Genomic DNA, 19785 nt, shown 5'->3' on the forward strand with positions numbered 1-19785 from the left:
ATCTAGTTATGTGATATTTACTTATTAATATTATCTTTTATTTCTGTCTGTATTTTTTGGACGAATTTGGTGGTATTTTCACCACCAATGCCGTGGAGGAGGGGAATATGAAGTGTGGCTACACTGAGTCACAGCGCCAGAGATTGCGCCAAAGAGTTTTATTCCGCCGCCTCCACTGGCAGTGTTTGTTTAGAAGTTGCTGTGGGAAGTTGTAGTTCTGAGGTTGCCATAGTCAGTGCTTGTTGAGAGGATGTCGATAGCAGTACTAGTTGTGAGCATGTCGTGTGCAGTTTTTCTGATGGGCTAGACAGCCGATGCTGTTCGATTGTGGATGTTGTAATGATCAGAGTGTATTTTTCGTCATTATATATGAAGGTAAAAAACTTTGTTTTTAATTTCAAGTTTCCTAACTAACAATGCCTCTTGGTCACAGGTTCAGTCAACAAAGCATCTGGCTTGTGTTCATGTACTAGAGTGTAATTCTGGTTTCTATGTGCAATCATAGTATTTCTGGTTTTTTTAATTACTTAATTGTAAATGGCGTTTAAAGCATCATGTCGTATTGAGGAAGAACCGTGCCAGATGTGTACGTTGAATCACACTTCCACACACAGAACAGTTACACTTGTGCTTTGTTGTTTCGTAGCTTCTATAGTTGCTGGGGACTCAATTAATTAATTGTGTTAACGGAAATTTCGTTTCATTCTTTGTTGTTATTCTATGCAGTCAGATTGCGGAGTAATACTAGTCAGGCCAACCGGTTACGAGACTGCGTAACCGGACAGACAGCGACTAAAATTAAAATTATTTGCATTATATTTAATTAAGCGCCCATGCATAGTTTGCCATGAAGTATTATGTTTTACAACATCAAAGATGTTGATTGCTCGTATTTTTACATACAGATTAGAGTGTTTAGGATTTTTGATTTGCGTACCTTTGTTTGTTGGTAAGTGAGTCTAATGTCTGGTTGCCAGGTAATACTGTGACGATGGATAGTAACGTTCATTTAAAAGCAAGATGCACTTTTCTTTCTTTATGTACGATATGTGCCCATAAGATGCACCAAAATACTCGAACTGCATCGATTGTTTTCATTCGGACGGTCGTTATCCGACAAAGAAGTGAATCGACCGTTTTCATTCGGTAGTCCACATCACTAGTCTTAACATCGATTTCCGAATAGTAAATGTATCCATGTTCTTCGTATTTAACTTGTCGGAAACATAGTATATTCGTTCTTGATTCTGAGGCCCTACCGAAGAAAGAACAGTACCGGTCCGTCGTGGAGCTCGAACCAATATCCCTGTAAATAAGACTCTGATAGTCTATTGACTGAGCAAGCTGGGCATCCTGATAGCTACAGTTCTCCTGAAGGGTAGTCTCTACCTTACTGAGGTTTTGCTATAAGATGTATGTCACGTATGAGTACTGCACTAACTGCCATGAACGCACGCTGCGTGGGTTTCGGTAAGGTGAAGGTGAGGAGGCCATGTGTGCGATAACTAGCTTTAAAATGTAAGTATATTTTGCTTACGATGCAGCTTCCATGTTTCTTATTTCAGGAACATAAATATCTGAATTGAGTTAGAAGAATGAAGAGACTATAAACTTAATAACTTTCGGAAGCTTTACACTACCAGCCTACACAAAATTGTTTTTTATTCTCACTTTAAAGTTGTAAACCCGTTTTCCATCAATAACTAACTAAGAGTCTGCATAAAACGTACAGAAAACCACTAGAAGCTTCGGCTAATACTAACACAAGTAATAGCTTCTTCTTACTACTTGCCTCTGACGTGACCAGAAATTCAGTCAATAACAGACCGTTTTTAATCACGTGACCAAATGTTGAATTTTTATTACCTTTAAGCTTTAATTACATGAAATAACATATATTTTGTGACAGTATTGATCAAAAATGCTTTTCCAACCTTATAATCAATGAGAATAATAGCAATCTGAGCTATTTTTTAACTTGGGAAAATAGCTTATTATTTAGAATAAAAAACCGGTAAGCACTTGAGACATACCCTAATTACTAAACATCAGCAAGTACTTGGTGTTTAAATCTGGACATAAGCTATAAGTGTTGTGTTAGTGCGACCGAGAGATGAAAAATAAAATAATTTTAGTTAGGGGTCGAGGTATATTGGCCAGGTTTTTTCCAGACGATACCTGGTTGGATCAAAGAGTTGTTAGCTATCGCCTGGATAGGAATGTCCAATAAAACCGAGACTTTTCAGGGACTTGTACGCTTTCAAACGTTGCGATACAGCTGCAAAGTGCATTTGGCCATTAAGAGAGGCCAGTGCTTAGCAAACAAATTCCCCAGTTGGACGTACAGATAGTGTAACTTTGGTTTCAGCTGCTTCCTTTAGGACACTCAAAACAATCAGCGGCATTTACTATTTTGACTGCTGTCGACAAGTTAGCTCGCGTCAGTCTCCGAACCGCATGAACCAACAGTTTAGGCTCCATTTTGTAGCAGTGTCCTTACGTGTGCTGACTTTTAGGGGAGGTTTCCGGTTCTCATCAAGCAAATCATTTAAGCATATTGTTGCCAACCGGTTGCTTACTACGTCTCATGTTGAGACATAGTCGCTAATATTTTAATGAGTTTGTGTTATTGATTTACTACAGTGTAGCGCGTCACTTGTAATTAGATACCTGCTGTATTGGTTCTCCCTCAAATTATTACTATCAGCAGTAATTTTTCCAGTACATGAGAAACTAATGATACAATATCAATTATTACGTCAACATAACTGGACTTTCGATCACCATAACTATATCAATTCTTAGTAAAGACTACATCTAGTAACATTCCTAAATATGTCTACCATTATTATGGCTCTAAAACATCTTTCTATCCCATGTGTTATTATCCTTAACTACTACTAAACGATACCGATAGTACACAGTAATAAAACCAGTTTTGCTCAGTCCGTAGCCACACGCTGTCGCTGTCTACGACGCTGAGGGCCCTGTGGTTGCAGTTACCTCTTGCATTGTTTGTTGGTTCCGTGGTTGCAGGAGACGACTCCCTGTACCGAAGGAGCTTCGTTGCTGCCGGTGAAGAGCGCAGCCACGCACCAACCCACTTCACCATAGTTCCAGTTCTTTGGGTGGCGAGACAAGGTCCACGGCTGCACCTTCACTCTAGCGCCGTTGTTACGATCGTTGGGCATGCGCTGTTGATCATTCATCTGCTGCAACTATTGCTAATCCGATGTCTCGTGCCAGCATGTGTGTTCCGATGCAGAGGTGAACAGGAAGAGCAGGGAGTCGGCCGGAGAGGCCGAGCGGTTCTAGGCCCTGCAGTCTGGAACCGCGTGACCGCTACGTTCGCAGGTTCGAATCCTGTTTCGGACATGTGTGTGACGTCCTTAGGTTAGTTAGGTTTAACTAGTTCTAAGTTCTAGGGGACTGATGACCTCAGAAGTTAAGTCCCATGGTGCTCAGAACCATTTGAACCATTTTTGAAGAGCTGGGCTGTCCCATGTCCCGCTAATGCTGAATGGCTTTCTGTGCCAAGGGGCGGGTTGTACGTCAAATGCAACGCTGTCATGCCAGTCGCTGACAGCTGACTGCTGCCTGACCAGGATGATGCTAAGGGTCCAGCTGTGGTCCGTAAGCTGCCCAAGATGCTGGTTGCTGTCCAGACAACAGATGGTGCCTTGAGAAGAGGGGACACGCCAGAGACGTTTGCTGCCACTTCTGCCAAGTCATGCACTGAGTGAGAGGCCATTCCACTCTGGCGCAAACTGCTGTTCTTCAGTCCTACCAGACGCAGTTTGTGCCTGTGCATGAGTGCCATGTTTTCAATTCGCGTGTCCCCCGAGGGTTCCTTGTGGAGGGAGTGATATGATACCTCTCTGTAATGTTATTATGTAATATCTTTTTGTGTTCTTGCATGTATCAATTGACCTGTTTTGATTGTGTTTTTTATGTTGTTCTGCACATTTATTACTGCCCAGATTATGTGCCTGTATTTGTTTTCATGTTGTAGAAAATAATAGACTCACACAACTTGTATGTGTTTATTGATTGAGGCCAAGTGATTGATAGAGCAGGGGTACATCAGTGAGCAGAGAACTGCTCGTACTCCAGGACTCTGTAAATGATTAGGGACATTAGACGCCGGCCGAAGTGGCCGATTGGTTCTAGGCGCTACAGTCTGGAACCACGCGATCGCTACGGTCGCAGGTTCGAATCCTGCCTCGGGCATGGATGTGTGTGGTGTCCTTAGGTTAGTTAGGTTTAAGTAGTTCTAAGTTCTAGGGGACTGATGACCTCTGAAGTTAAGTCCCATAGGGCTCAGAGCCTTTTGAACCATTTTTTTGGACATTAGACACCTCTGATCCCAGGATATGTTCTGAATGGATATATTTCTTAGCTACAAGGCCTTTTAACTGCCTATCAAATGTTTATCAGAAGTCTGTGATGTAGCAATGACCCCTAGGTCTAACATAATTCATATTACTCATGGCAATGTTTATATGTACTCTTGCTGGCTTGAGCTTTATGGGAGTGAATTACCCCTGGAATGAATGAGGTCAATCTAAGATGTGTTTTAGCCATTGGAAATCCTGATTGGCGAAGTTATATTTTTCACATATACACTCATGCTCATAAATGAAGGATAATTGCAGAATGTGGTGCCACACAATGTGCCACTCCACAAAATTGGCGCTAATAGCGTGGGCACATAGGCAACACACGCGACACAGGTCTGTAATTCCATGGTGTGGTGAAAAGTTGAGAAAACTATCCCGAATCACATGTGCTGCGAAACGCCACTGTTTCCTGCACGTGCACCCCGACATAATTATGGGATATGATCACCATGCACACGTACACAGGCCTTACACAGGCTTCATAACGGGTTGGCATACTCTAGATCATTTGGTCGAGCAACTGCTGGGGTATAGCCTCACATTCTTGCACCAGTGCCTTAGAACTACTTAAACCTAACTAACCTAAGGACACCACACACATCCATGCCCGAGGCAGGATTCGAACCGTAGCGATCGCGTGGTTCCAGACTGTAGCGCCTAGAACCGATCGGCCACTTCGGCCGGCGTCTAATGTCCCTAATCATTTACAGAGTCCTGGAGTACGAAGTGTCGTAGGGGTTTGAAGACGTGCAGCGATATGTCGACCAAGAGAATCCCAGATGTGCTCGATAGGGTTTAGGTCTGGAGAACAGGCAGGCCACTCCATTCACCTGATATCTCCTGTTTCAAGGTACTCCTTCATGATGGCAGCTCGGTGGGGCCGTGCATTATCATCCATCGGGAGGAAGGTGGGATCCACTGCACAGCTGAAAAGGCGGACGTACTGGTGTAAAATGGCGTCCCAATACACCTGACCTGTTACAGTTCCTTCCCTTTTAAGGCCATTGAGGGGTTGGTATCTGATTCCTGGTTCAAGCTAGATGAAAACCTGACGAGAATCACTGATCAGACTATACCTGGACTCGTTCGTAAACATAACCTTGGGACACCGTTCCAATGACTATGTATTCTGCCGGCCGGGGTGGCCGAGCGGTTCTAGGCGCTACAGTCTGGAACCACGTGACCACTACGGTCGCAGGTTCGAATCCTGCCTCGGGCATGGATGTGTGTGACGTCCTTAGGTTAGTTAGGTTTAAGTAGTTCTAAGTTCTAGGGGACTGATGACCTTACCAGTTAAGTCCCATAGTGCTCAGAGCCATTTGAACTATGTATTCTGTTCTTGGCACCAAGCTTTATGGGCTCTCCTGTACCCAGGGGTCAGTGGAATGCAGCTTGCAGGCCTCCAGGTGAATAAACCATGTCTGCTCAGTCTTTCGTAGACTGTGCGTCTGGAGACAAGTGTTCCAGTGGTTGCAGTAAGGTCCCGAGCAAGGCTAAATGTAGTACTCCGTGGCACTGATGGTGAGATATCTGTCTTCTTGTGGTGTTGTACACTGCGGACGTCCTGTACTGTAGCGTCGGGACACGTTTCCTGTTTGCTGGAATCGCTACCATAATCTTGAGAGCACATTTTATGGCACACAGAGGGCCTGTGCTACGACCTGCTGTGTTTGACCAGTCTCCAGTCGCCCTAGGATTCTACCCCTCATAACGTCATCAATGTGTGTTCTTTGAGCCATTTTCAACACACAGCCACCGTTAGCATGTCTGAAAACGTCTGCACACTTTCTTGCTGCACTGTACTCTGACATGCACCAACACACCTCTGCGTATGTAGACTGCTGCCAGCGCCACCGTGCGACGACCACAGGTAGAATGCACCTTATGGTCACACCTCAAGGTGATTTAAACCCGCAAACCGCCCACCAGAGCGTTGTTTCACCATATATCAGCATTGTCCTTAATTTATGAGCATGAGTGTATATCGGTTATAAGGATGAGATTCTCCTACTATTTTTTGTTATTTCCTCTGGTTCATGTCACCCGAAACATCATTGAAGTGAGACACTACCCATGTAGAAATCGATGGCAGATAGAGGACAGTGAGACAGGACAAGTTACTCTCTCACCTATTTTTCGTATACAGAAAATTGTTAAAGATTTTATTACAACCTGACGCACCTTGAGCGAGACTCTAGAAAGTTAACAGCCTGAGCAGATGTTGATAGAGCCTGGTAGGGCGCTAAAAGCATAATGTATTTTTATGATTCTTTGCAAATAGGAATGGCATGTTTGAAGTTGAAAGGAATAGACGGCGAGCCCATCCCTCAGTAAATCTTGTCAGACAGGTCCACAGCCACACAGGGCAGACAGAGCAGCCCCTCACCAAGACAGGTTTGCAGCAGAACAACGCCGCGATACCTGCATTGGCGCCAGCCTAAACCTGGGCTGGGGGTGACAGACACAGTGGAGTCGTAATCTGAGCATTGTGTGCAGAGCCAAGTGTAACAAAAATTCAAAAGTTTTCATGTTCGCCAATACTGCAAATAGGCTTCTGAACCACTGGCCGCCTCAGTTGTATAAGATATTCTGGTATCTGAGAAACGTTTGGACATAGAATCTTTATTACACTTCATAGCTAGGACTAACAAGCTCCAAGGCACAAGCTATTTAGATAAAGATCTATAAGATTGTATCTGTTTGCGTGTTGGCATGGGAAGCAACACTACTTCGGAGAAAATCATCTTCCCCTCCACAAAACTTAAAAAAAAAAAAAAAAAAAAAAAAACAGTAATGGGCGGTTTCCTTTTTTTTAAGAGATGCAGGTTTCTTAACTCTTGCCCTGATTTGACAGGAGTTTGTGCTGTCATGTGGGAGGGGAGATTTAGCGCCTCTAGAGCTCAGTGATTAGCTCAAGATGGCGTGAAGGTGGTGCCGTTCGAGGATTTTGCGGAAAGAACTTTTTTTTTCTGGAGAGGTCCAAAGCACTTGGGTGCTGGACTTTGATCTAGGCAAATGACTTCTGGTTGGCGCTCTGGCATATGTGATTGGTGCTTGGGATCTATCCTGAGACTGAATTCGCTTGTGAGTAGTTTAGATGGGGCAGCCCGTGGTGAATTTCTTACTGTACCGGCAGTATGACTTAAAACGTCTTCGACTACACGTTTGCTGAGGGCACACTTATTCATTTATGGTTTACCAGCATTGACATTTGGTATCATTGTGCACCCTGTCGTATAAGTGATCCAAATTGGTCCTTGGTACGACAAGCAAATGGGTGAGTCACACACTGAAATCTACCATGGTATCAGGGTTCTGGTAGAGAGGAAATTGCGATACATCTGCCTGATCGCTAGACTGTGAGATTTTTTCATTTCTTTCATGGCCGCAATCGAATCACTGGTGGCACCTCATATCTCACATCTCACCAGCTGCAACTTGCATCGCCAAATGAAGCAAACATGGTAATGTACTGCTGCTCCAGCATTGTCTGGGCGTACAGATCTCAATTAGCACTTATTCTCAGCTCCACCTACGCAGTGAAACCGCAGTACATTTAATCAAAGTCTGCTCAGCGTCAGACCAATTCACATTGCGTTATCAAAAATGGTTCAAATTGCTCTGAGCACTATGGGACTTAACATTTGAGGTCATCAGTCCCCTAGAACTTAGAGATACTTAATCCTAAATAACCTAAGGACGTTACACACATCCATGCCTGAGGCAGGATTCGAACCTGTGGCCATAGCAGTCCCGCGGATCCGGACTGAAGCTCCTAGAACTGCTCGGCCACCGCGGTCGGCATTGCACTATCCACATTTTTTTGGGCCAGAGTACTTCTGCCATCCAGGATTCTTGTCCACTGTACTCTTAAACTAACCAAACCAACTGTTAGTTGTTTACGGTATTCAATCAATAACTTGTTTATCATAATTTATGTCTGTCTTCCTTTTGGGAAAATAAATGTTGTTAATAAACTAAATTTAGCAAGCATCCTCAATCGTTTTATAAGACCCCATCAGGGTTAACTTTCAACCCAATGCTTTTTGTGATGTATAAGCAATAAATTAAAAATATGTGGTTTATTCTTCAAGAACAAGGACATACGTAAATATAACTATGTTGTCGGATAGAGACTTAAAATCCGTAAAAGATTGATTTATTGTCAACTCCAAAATGAGAAATCAGTTTTAAGATGTAAGATTTAGTAGGGGAAGAGATATACATATTCAGACGATACCCTGTTGGTGGAAACATACCATTAATAGGCATATGGATGAAATTCTTTAAAAGGGAACACAATTCTTCTGAGAAGAAATTCATAACATAGTTGTCATTATTGTGGTGTTAACTCTGAAAACTGGTCTCACGTAGCTCTCCATGCCACTGTATCCTGTGCAGCCTCTTCCTCTCAGAATAACTAGTGCAACTTGTTACATCCTTCTGAATCTGCTTACTGTATTCATTTCTTGGTCTCCCTTTACAATTTTGACTCTTTCCCACCCGCACCCCTCAGCTGCCACAGGATATGTGTCCGGTCATCCGAGCCCTTCTTTCAGTCAAATTTCTTTTCTTCCTGACTCTATCAGCACTGCGTCATTAGTTACGCGATCATTCAGCATTCTTCTGTAGCATCATATTTCAAAATCTGCTATTCTCTTATTGTCTAAAAAGGTATATCGTCCATATTTAAATTTCATCCGTGGCTCTACTCCCCAGAGATGCGTCTCGTTTTCTAATCTAATTCCCCCACTATCGTCTGATTTAATTCGTCTTCATTCAATTTTCCACATTCAGTTTTTGTTGGTGTTCGACTTTTGTCCTTCTTTCAAGACACTGTAAATTCCGTTCTACTGCTCTTCTAGGTCCTTTGCTGTCTCGGACAGAATTACTATGTAATGGTAGAGTTACTGACCAAGGAAAAAAATTCAGAGAACTCTACCAGGATAGATTGCAGCAGGTAGTCGTATTAAGCACTTCGACGGGTCATGATATAAGAACGGAATAACGATTAATAAATGTATGTGACAGTTATAGAGGTCTAGGTCCTTTAGCGCAGTTTAGAAAAATACTCATAAATATTAAATACTCGTTTGAGACTATGAGCAGATGTATTCCTGCGAGAAGATAAAAGTGATTTTGGGAAGGTAATATTTACTGAATGATAATATTTACGGCATTAGGAAAATATTAGGGAACTAGGCGAAAGTCAGCCTAGAAGCATATGCTGCTTTTCCTGACTTTGAAAAACCTTTTTATTCGGTCACTTGAAACAAACTATGGACAATAATGACTGAAAGAAGATATCCCATACGTCCTATACGTACTATCAAAATTTATATAAAGGTTCCAGTATAGCTACAGGTATATGTACTGATACAGCTAGTTAAAATACAGAAGGGACAAAAATATATCAACTTCTCAGACAACGACATAGCTTTTCGCTGAGTCACTTTAATATCTGTACTGTGAAAATCATAAGAAACTGCAAGAATTAAGTGCGTGAGGGTATATAAGTGAAAAGAAGCTATTATAGGGACGCTATGCTTTACGCACATGCTGAAGAAAAGTTACCATTTCAGTGTAAAAATTGATTAAACTAGGAAGGCAATACCGCAGCCTACAAATATCTTCCTATGAAACGAAAGATGTGGTTCACTATGGCAAACACTCAATCCCATCAAGCATTGTCACTGAAGACAACATATACGAACCAATCAGCAGTTTTAGGTATTCAGGGTATGATATCACTTTAAATAACGACAACGTTGTCTGGAATAAAATCAACAAATTTAAGTACATACGTGGAACAATAAATAAAAATTTACAGAACAACATGAAAAAGACACAAAATTAAAATTTTACAAAACGATGGCCGGATCAAAAGTTGCTCTAGGGAGGATTTTATATAAAATGTGAGTTTTTGAGAAGAATTAACTTCATCGACAAAATGGATGAATATAGGGAGAATATGAGGCAACATGTCAAATCTATGGAAGAAGACGGAGTTCCACTCACTGTAGAAAAGAACAAGCCCACAGTGAAAATGAGATGTTGGTAGACGGATAAAGAGATGCTCTTCAAAATGTGAAATTAGAACAGGTATACCACGTAAACATGAAGAGAAGAAGAAGAAGAGCGACAAAAAGTTCGCCACAGACAGACATCCTACACCTGAGATTAAAGTATTAATGTAACCGCTGATAGTACACAAAATTTCATATCCAGGCGTTACTATCTCCTATAAAACATAAAATGACTTGTATATATGATTATCTTCATGAAACAGAGAAATCGGAGCATTTGTTGGTGGTGTAAATTCATATTCACAAGGTTTTGCTGTAAGTGATTTTGCTGTGTTTCAGAGAAACACCAGAAAAACAGACGGTAGAAGGTTTTGCAGTAAGTGATTTTGCTGTGTTTCTGAGAAACATCAGAAAAACATACGGTACTTTACTTCGCCTCCGTTTTTCTTCTGAGAGAGTGTCCGCAGCTCATGGTCTATTGATGCCGGCAAGATAGCTCAGCGTGTTCGATCAGAGGGCTGCGTGCTCTTTGTAATAAAAAAACTGAGTCAAGGAATCAACGATCAACTTGAACGGATGTCTTGTGACGTCTGCCCAGACCAAACGCAACGAACTATATCGAAAAAGCAAAGTGGCTAGCGTTGCTCCCTCTGGATCACGAGGTCCCGGGTTCGAATCCTCGCAGCGTTGGTGATTTTCTGTGCCCAGAGACTAAGTGTTTGTCTGAACCAGCCGGGAATCGAACCTGGGCCCCTTAGTTTGGCTACCATCCGCACTGGTTGCGTAGCAACCGAGGCTGACAATTAACAAATTGACGATTTCCTGATGCCTCAGGACGTGTCATATCAACGAATCTCTTCTTTCAGCCAAGTTGTGCCACAAATTTATTTTCTCATATTTACGATCAGTACCTCCTCATCCGATCTGCCCATCTAATTTTAAACGTTCTCTTGTAGCATCACTTTTCAATAGCTTCTCTTCAATTCTTGCCTGAACAGCTTATCGTCCATGCTTCTCTTCCTTACAAAGCAACACCTATACAGAAGAGAAAAGATTTAGTAATGCCTTAATTTGTACTCAACACTGACAACATTCTCTTTTTGATCAAAGCTTTTTTTGTTATTGCCAATCTGTATTTTACGTTCACTCTGCTTCAACTACTGTCAATTATTAATTTGACTTCATTCCGTTGTCCTTGTTTTACTCTTGCTGATGTTCATCTTATAACCTATTTTCAAGACACTATCCTTTATGTTCAACTACTCTGTCCAGTCCCTTTTTTTTTATCTCTGATGGAACTACAAAGTCATCGACAAAGCTCGAAGCTTCTACTTCAAAAAATTAAAAATTAAATATATACCAAAAAAGTCAAATCCTTTTCACTTCGACCCGAGCAACTGTAAAAATTTGTATTTGGCAGAACCATACTTTTAGCCCTCGTTCGTGCCTACTAAAACTAATTCGGCCATGAGCAGATTGCATGTTTGGTAGTATCTACATCTACATCTACATCTATACTCCGCGAGCCACCTTACGGTGTGTGGCGGAGGGTACTTATTGTACCACTATCTGATCCCCCCTTCCCTGTTCCATTCACGAATTGTGCGTGGGAAGAACGACTGCTTGTAAGTCTCCGTATTTGCTCTAATTTCTCGGATCTTTTCGTTGTGATCATTACGCGAGATATATGTGGGCGGTAGTAATATGTTGCCCATCTCTTCCCGGAATGTGCTCTCTCGTAATTTCGATAATAAACCTCTCCGTATTGCGTAACGCCTTTCTTGAAGTGTCCGCCACTGGAGCTTGTTCAGCATCTCCGTAACGCTCTCGCGCTGACTAAATGTCCCCATGACGAATCGCGCTGCTTTTCGCTGGATCATCTCTATCTCTTCTATTAATCCAACCTGGTAAGGGTCCCATACTGATGAGCAATACTCAAGAATCGGACGAACAAGCGTTTTGTAAGCTACTTCTTTCGTCGATGAGTCACATTTTCTTAGAATTCTTCCTATGAATCTCAACCTGGCGCCTGCTTTTCCCACTATTTGTTTTATGTGATCATTCCACTTCAGATCGCTCCGGATAGTAACTCCTAAGTATTTTACGGTCGTTACCGCTTCCAATGATTTACCACCTATGGCATAATCGTACTGGAATGGATTTCTGCCCCTATGTATGCGCATTATATTACATTTATCTACGTTTAGGGAAAGCTGCCAGCTGTCGCACCATGCATTAATCCTCTGCAGGTCCTCCTGGAGTACGTACGAGTCTTCTGATGTTGCTACTTTCTTGTAGACAACCATGTCATCTGCAAATAGCCTCACGGAGCTACCGATGTTGTCAACTAAGTCATTTATGTATATTGTAAACAATAAAGGTCCTATCACGCTTCCCTGCGGTACTCCCGAAATTACCTCTACATCTGCAGATTTTGAACCGTTAAGAATGACACGTTGTGTTCTTTCTTCTAGGAAATCCTGAATCCAATCACAAACCTGGTCCGATATTCCGTAAGCTCGTATTTTTTTCACTAAACGTAAGTGCGGAACCGTATCAAATGCCTTCCTGAAGTCCAGGAATACGGCATCAATCTGCTCGCCAGTGTCTATGGCACTGTGAATTTCTTGGGCAAATAGGGCGAGCTGAGTTTCACATGATCTCTGTTTGCGGAATCCATGTTGGTTATGATGAAGGAGATTTGTATTATCTAAGAACGTCGTAATACGAGAACACAAAACATGTTCCATTATTCTACAACAGATTGACGTAAGCGAAATAGGCCTATAATTATTCGCATCTGATTTATGACCCTTCTTGAAAATGGGAACGACCTGCGCTTTCTTCCAGTCTCTAGGTACTTTACGTTCTTCCAGCGATCTACGATAAATTGCTGATAGAAAGGGGGCAAGTTCTTTAGCATAATCACTGTAGAATCTTAAGGGTATCTCGTCTGGTCCGGATGCTTTTCCGCTACTAAGTGATAGCAGTTGTTTTTCAATTCCGATATCGTTTATTTCAATATTTTCCATTTTGGCGTCCGTGCGACGGCTGAAGTCAGGGACCGTGTTACGATTTTCCGCAGTGAAACAGTTTCGGAACACTGAATTCAGTATTTCTGCCTTTCTTCGGTCGTCCTCTGTTTCGGTGCCGTCGTGGTCAACGAGTGACTGAATAGGGGATTTAGATCCGCTTACCGATTTTACATATGACCAAAACTTTTTAGGGTTCTTGTTTAGATTGTTTGCCAATGTTTTATGTTCGAATTCGTTGAATGCTTCTCTCATTGCTCTCTTTACGCTCTTTTTCGCTTCGTTCAGCTTTTCCTTATCAGCTATGATTCGACTACTCTTAAACCTATGATGAAGCTTTCTTTGTTTCCGTAGTACCTTTCGTACATGATTGTTATACCACGGTGGATCTTTCCCCTCGCTTTGGACCTTAGTCGGTACGAACTTATCTAAGGCGTACTGGACGATGTTTCTGAATTTTTTCCATTTTTGTTCCACATCCTCTTCCTCAGAAATGAACGTTTGATGGTGGTCACTCAGATATTCTGCGATTTGTGCCCTATCACTCTTGTTAAGCAAATATATTTTCCTTCCTTTCTTGGCATTTCTTATTACACTTGTAGTCATTGATGCAACCACTGACTTATGATCACTGATACCCTCTTCTACTTTCACGGAGTCGAAAAGTTCCGGTCTATTTGTTGCTATGAGGTGTAAAACGTTAGCTTCACGAGTTGGTTCTCTAACTATCTGCTCGAAGTAATTCTCGGACAAGGCAGTCAGGATAATGTCACAAGAGTCTCTGCCCCTGGCTCCAGTTCTGATTGTGTGACTATCCCATTCTATACCTGGTAGATTGAAGTCTCCCCCTATTACAATAGTATGATCACGAAACTTCTTCACGACGTTCTGCAGGTTCTCTCTGAGGCGCTCAACTACTACGGTTGCTGATGCAGGTGGTCTATAGAAGCATCCGACTATCATATCTGACCCACCTTTGATACTTAACTTAACCCAGATTATTTCACATTCGCATTCGCTAATAACTTCACTGGATATTATTGAATTCTTTACTGCTATAAATACTCCTCCACCATTGGCGTTTATCCTATCCTTGCGGTATATATTCCATTCTGTGTCTAGGATTTCGTTACTGTTCACTTCCGGTTTTAACCAACTTTCCGTTCCTAATACTATATGCGCACTATTTCCTTCAATAAGAGATACTAATTCAGGAACCTTGCCCTGGATACTCCTGCAGTTTACCAATATTACGTTAACTTTTCCTGTTTTTGGTCTCTGAGGACGGACGTTCTTTATCAACGATGATAATGTCCTCTCTGGTAAGCCGTCAGGTATTTTATCGTTTCGCCCAAGGGCGGGTCCCTCTAACCTAAAAAACCCCCGTGTGCACGCCACACGTACTCTGCTACCCTAGTAGCTGCTTCCGGTGTGTAGTGCACGCCTGACCTGTCTAGGGGGGCCCTACAGTTCTCCACCCAATAACGGAGGTCGATGAATTTGCAACCATTATAGTCGCAGAGTCGTCTGAGCCTCTGGTTTAGACCCTCCACACGGCTCCAAACCAGAGGACCGCGATCGACTCTGGGCACTATGCTGCAGATATTAAGCTCAGCTTGCACTCCGCGTGCGATGCTGGTTGTCTTCACCAAATCAGCCAGCCGCCGGAAGGAACCAAGGATGGCCTCAGAACCCAAGCGGCAGGCGTCATTCGTTCCGAGATGTGCTACTATCTGCAGCCGGTCACACCCAGTGCGTTCAATACCTGCCGGAAGGGCCTCCTCCACATTACGGACGAGACCCCCCGGCAAGCACACCGAGTGCACACTGGCATTCTTCCCCGACCTACCCGCTATTTTCCTGAGGGGCTCCATAACCCGCCTAACGTTGGAGCTCCCTATAACTAATAGGCCCGCCCTCTGTGACTGTCGGGACCTTGCCGGAGAATCGGCCACTGGCCCAACAGGCGAGGCATCCTGTGGTGGCTCGGAAACGATGTCATCACCACTAGGAAGCACCCCGTACCTGTTGGAAAGGGGTAAGGCAGCTGCCACGCGGCCAGATCCCACCTTCGTCTTTCGGCCAGGCACGCGCGAGCCCACCACTGTCCGCCATTCACCCTGGAGTGATGGCTGACCGGTAAGATGCTCACTGCCGGAAGACGCAGCGACATCAGGGGTTCCATGTGATTCCAAGGCCACCGAAGTAGGCATAGGTCTCACCACAGTTGCCCCAACGCCACTACGAGCCGACGCCTGCGCCTCGAGCTCGATGAGCCTAACAGACAAAGCCTCCACCTGCCCCCGAAGAGTGGCCAATTCTCCTTGCGTCCGCTCACAACAACCACAGTCCCTACACATGACTATGTTTACCCTACTCTATACGGTGACAAATTCCCAAGATAATCTTCTGATGAGCTACTCTGATAATCAAGAAACACTCACTGAAATACGAGACGCGAAAACTACGCTAGGTTTTCCCAGAAAAACTATTTAAAAGCTAAGCGCAGCAAATAAGTACAAAAACGCTTTATACAAACAGTACTCGCTGTTGCTGGTGCTCTCGCTCTGGCTGTCACAAGACAACTGCTGATTCAAGTGACTAGTGGCTAACGGCCGCGAAACAAACAAAAGACGGTTTTAGGGCGCTTTCTGTTGTAAACGATCAAGAAAACACTAAGAAATCTAACACGAAAACTACGTAAAGTTTTATCAAGAACTGTTAGTTACTATGCAGAGCCGATAAACGCAAATAGAATCCCTTCCTTAGTGGAAGGTCGTAAACAAAAGGCAAAATAAACGCTTTATACAAACAGTACTCGCTGCTGCTGGTGCTCTCGCTCTGGATGTCACAAGACAACTGCTGATTCAAGTGACTAGTGGCTAATGGCCGCGAAACAAACAAAAGCCGGTTTTAGGGCGCTTTCTGTTCTAAACGATCAAGAAAACACTAAGAAATCTAACACGAAAACTACGTAAAGTTTTATCAAGAACTGTTAGTTACTATGCAGAGCAGATAAACACAAATGGAATCCCTTCCTTAGTGGAAGGTCGTAAACAAAATGCAAAATAAACGCTTTATACAAACAGTACTCGCTGCTGCTGGTGCTCTCGCTCTGGCTGTCACAAGACAACTGCTGATTCAAGTGACTAGTGGCTAACGGCCGCGAAACAAACAAAAGCCGGTTTTAGGGCGCTTTCTGTTGTAAACGATCAAGAAAACACTAAGAAATCTAACACGAAAACTACGTAAAGTTTTATCAAGAACTGTTAGTTACTATGCAGAGCAGATAAACACAAATAGAATCCCTTCCTTAGTGGAAGGTCGTAAACAAAATGCAAAATAAACGCTTTATACAAACAGTACTCGCTGCTGCTGGTGCTTGGTTGGTTGGTTTGGGGAAGGAGACCAGACAGCGTGGTCATCGGTCTCATCGGATTAGGGAAGGATTGGGAAGGAAGTCGGCCGTGCCCTTTCAGAGGAACCATCCCGGCATTTGCCTGGAGTGATTTAGGGAAATAACGGAAAACCTAAATCAGGATGGCCGGACCCGGGATTGAACCGTCGTCCTCCCGAATGCGAGTCCAGTGTACTGCTGGTGCTCTCGCTCTGGCTGTCACAAGACAAAGTATTTAGGAAAGTACGACGTTTCAAGCCAGTGCATTCTTAATATGAAGAATAATAAAGCTTATGTTGGGTGCTCTAAATACTTGACTTAGTGTGAATAATGAGCAAGGAATTTTGTAGCTGCTCTTGGTAACTCATGACTGTTGAGTAACATTACATTTAATTGCAGAAGTCCAATACGTACAGGGTGACAGTTATTGAACTATATGAAATAAAATCGTCATAACATCTGAACGGTTTGCCTTAGGACGCTCAAACTGCACGTTTGGCCGCGAGGTATGATGGGAATTTGTTTGCGCATGTGCAGGCACATTGCTGTTGTCAGCCATTTCCATCTGGACGGATGGCTTTGTGTTATTCAACAGCGGAGTACGCGTGCCCAGTGTGATACAATTGTAGCCACGCCAAGCAAGTGGACATACCGCTTAATGAATCCTGGCGCATCATCACACGCTCTCTGAGACCAACCCAGACTGATAAATTCTACTGCCTGGCAGGCGTGGCCCCACCAGATATTAGAAGGAAAGTAGCGGCCAGGAAGGAAAAGACAAAGGCGTTGACCTCACCTGCCCAACCGCTGTACAAACACCAGCCAGCCCGCCGTCGACGGAAATCTAGAAAAAGCTTCCTGCACACAGCAGAAAACATCGTCGGGACACCGCAGCAAGCGAGGCTGGCAATGTGGCGAAAAGAAAACGCGCACCTTGGGGAATGGTTAGTCCTAAACGAAGAACTCCCTCCCGGCCATATGGAAGGATGGACGGCGTGGAATCTCTTAATAGGCTGCGCTCTCGTGTCGCACGATCCAAAGAGAATATGCGCAAATGGGGCCTCTCAAATGAACCGGCGCTGTGTGACTGTGGACACACTCAAACCACCACCCACCTCACGCAGTGTGTGCTGTGCCCAAGCACCTGCACCATGAAGGATTTGACGAATGCCACCCCGGAAGCGCTGGACGTGGCCAGGTTCTGGTCCAAGACTTCATAAAATAAAATTAAAAAAACCACTTGACCCCGCTTATATATCTGTATACTTTTATACTCTTTTTTTTATTTGTTATATACTTGATATATATGTGTTAATCATTCTGATTTTATGTACGATGCTTCTCACAATATTAAATAAATAAATCTGGACTGATTCGTTAATAAGCAAAATTGGTGCTTTTTGGGTACTGAGAATCCTCATTTCCTGCTCTAGTAATCTCTTCACCCTCAATAGTTGGCTGCGCAGTGTGCAATGCCCAGTCACGGAATAATCGGTGCAACATTTTTAGATGGCACGGTGAGTATCGAACGGTACGTAAAGGTTTCCGAAGGTGATTTCATCCCTAGTGTCCAAAGTGTTCCTAATTTCCTCATGACGTGGTTCATGCAAGACGGAGATCGACTTAATTGAAACAGGATAGTGTTTGATGTCCTGGAGGAGCACCTTTGAGACCGCATTTTGGCTCTGGGGTCTGGGCCCTTGATTGGTCGCCATATTCTCCAGATCTTTACACATGCGACTGCTTTTTCTTGGTATATATTAAAGACATGGTGGGCATCAGTTAACCCAAAAACCATTGCTGAGCTGAAAACAGCCATTCATTAGGTCATGGCCGGCCGCAGTGGCCGTGCGGTTCTGGGCGCTACGGTCTGGAGCCGAGCGGCCGCTACGGTCGCAGGTTCGAATCCTGCCTCGGGCATGGATGTGTGTGACATCATCGATGTTCCGACACTTCAGCGGGTCATGCTGAATTTCCCTATTCAACTGCGCTTCATCATCGAAAATGATAGCAAGCATATCGAACATGTCATAACCTAAATCCGAATGTCTGTAGTGACGTTTACATGTTGAATAAAGTGTGTGCACGTCGTAGTTTGTAACTAATTTACGTTTTTTTCCCTATAGTTCAATAACTGTCACCCTGTTCTTCCCGAGTAATCCAGGCTTCCACTCAAGGACGCTAGCGGCAGCTGCGGAAGACTACGACGAGGCGCCGTATTCGCATCCCAGGCTCTCCGGAGAGCGTACAGCAGTTACAACGGCAGATTGTCAGCGGCCGTGCGGCGGAGGGCGGCAACTGGCATAAACCGCGATCGCTCCCCGCGGGGCTGTTGTCCGAATAGCGACGGCCGGCTGATACACCGCAAACGCGGCGGCCAAACTGCACTAGCACAAACACAGCCAGCCACCACAGGGCCCACTACCATGCTGCTTCAAACTCGGCACCCCACACACAGTACGTGAGTCTGTGAGCGTTTGCTGTTTGCCATCTCCGCCATTCCATTTCCAACCGCAGTTGTAGGTTGATTGAGTTCGTTCAGGAGCGTAGTAACTGCCAGCAAGAGTGCACTTAATTCAACTGTGAAAATAATGATTCGTGACTGGAGTCTAGAATTTCATTTGAACAAAAGCGGATCGGGTAGAGCGGACAGCGTGATGTATCGGACAAGAGTCGTTTCTAAACTTCACATCCAGTGGCAGCACCTGTCGCACCACTGGAGAGCCATGGAGGAACAAGACCTCTTTTGCGATTTTCAGACAAACCAACAGTGCGTATCGAAGAGGGGAGAAATAATTTATTCCTAGTCAGTTTCTCGCTGCACTAATCGAAGACTGAAACGTTTTTTTTGGTTTGGAAGTAAGTGGAATAACACTTGACTATCTACACGGACGGAAAAAATCGCAACATCAAAAAATTAATTAATGTAG

The sequence above is a fragment of the Schistocerca americana genome, chromosome 2 (genome assembly GCF_021461395.2).
Source record: "Schistocerca americana isolate TAMUIC-IGC-003095 chromosome 2, iqSchAmer2.1, whole genome shotgun sequence".
NCBI lineage: Eukaryota > Metazoa > Arthropoda > Insecta > Orthoptera > Acrididae > Schistocerca > Schistocerca americana.